We start from the raw sequence: 1,085 nt of genomic DNA on the forward strand, positions 1-1,085 counted from the left end.
CCAACCTGTCCTCCATCCATCTCCGTAGTGGGATTTTGTGTACAAAAGGCTCTAGCTAAAGGGAATTTTTAAAAAATATATTGTTATTGTTGGAAGTATTACAGATGTCCCCTTTTTTTCCCATTGACCCCTTCTACCTCGCATCTGCCCTGCCCCAGGCCTCTACCACACTACTGTCTGTGTCCATGGGCTACACATACACTGAGTGGCCAGATTATTATGATCTCTGAACGCATAATAATCTGGCCACTCAGTGTATACATATATATATATATATATATATATATATATACACATACTGGCTATATATATATATATGGTGAGATATATATATATATATATATATATATATATATATATTAGAGGCCTGGTGCATGAATTTGTGCATGGGTGGGGTCAGCCAGCCTGGCCAGGGTGAGGGGACATGGGCAGTTGGCCGGCCTACCTGCTGGTCGAACTCCTGATCAAGGGGACAATTTGCATATTAGCCTTTTATTATATAGGATATACACTGAGTGGCCAGATTATTATGCGTTCAGAGATCATAATAATCTGGCCACTCAGTGTATATGCATATCAGTTCCCTGGTTATCTCTCCTCACCCACCCTTCCCATCCCCACCTCTGAGACTCATCAGTCTGTGATTTTAAATATTAATTATTGCTTGTATAAGATTTTTAAGTTTGAAATGCTTTTTCTACCTACAACATTTAACGTCTTGAATGGCTTTTATTATCCGTTACATGTGGGGAAACAGAGGCTCAGAAAAGCAAAGCACTTAGCTCAGCTTCTCACATAGAAACGGAATTGACTCAGAAACACGAGCTCTATTCATGACACATCCATGCTTCTCACAAACCATTCCTTAGAAAATAAATGGCCTCTTGCTCATTATGTAAGCATGCAGTGCCTGATGGAACTAAATAAAGCTTTTGCATTTGCTCATGCTGGATCAGGTACCACCTGTAAGGTGACAGGCAAGTAACTTCCCTTTGTGTACAGCACCTGGTATAGACTCAGTGAATGTCACTGATCATTCACTAAAATCCCAAGGAGTGAAAATATTAGATTTGACTTAGATGCTT

General features: G+C 39.8%; 1 non-coding gene across 1 annotated transcript; it reads left to right on the plus strand.

The window, feature by feature from the left end:
- Positions 1-504: 504 nt before the first annotated feature.
- Positions 505-574, plus strand: MIR9256B-1 (microRNA mir-9256b-1). Its single transcript, NR_130557.2, is given in 1 exon segment — positions 505-574. It is a non-coding gene; the product is annotated as a microRNA mir-9256b-1 (primary transcript).
- Positions 575-1,085: the final 511 nt, after the last annotated feature.

The sequence above is a fragment of the Eptesicus fuscus genome, chromosome 9, assembly GCF_027574615.1.
Source record: "Eptesicus fuscus isolate TK198812 chromosome 9, DD_ASM_mEF_20220401, whole genome shotgun sequence".
NCBI classification, from domain to species: domain Eukaryota; kingdom Metazoa; phylum Chordata; class Mammalia; order Chiroptera; family Vespertilionidae; genus Eptesicus; species Eptesicus fuscus.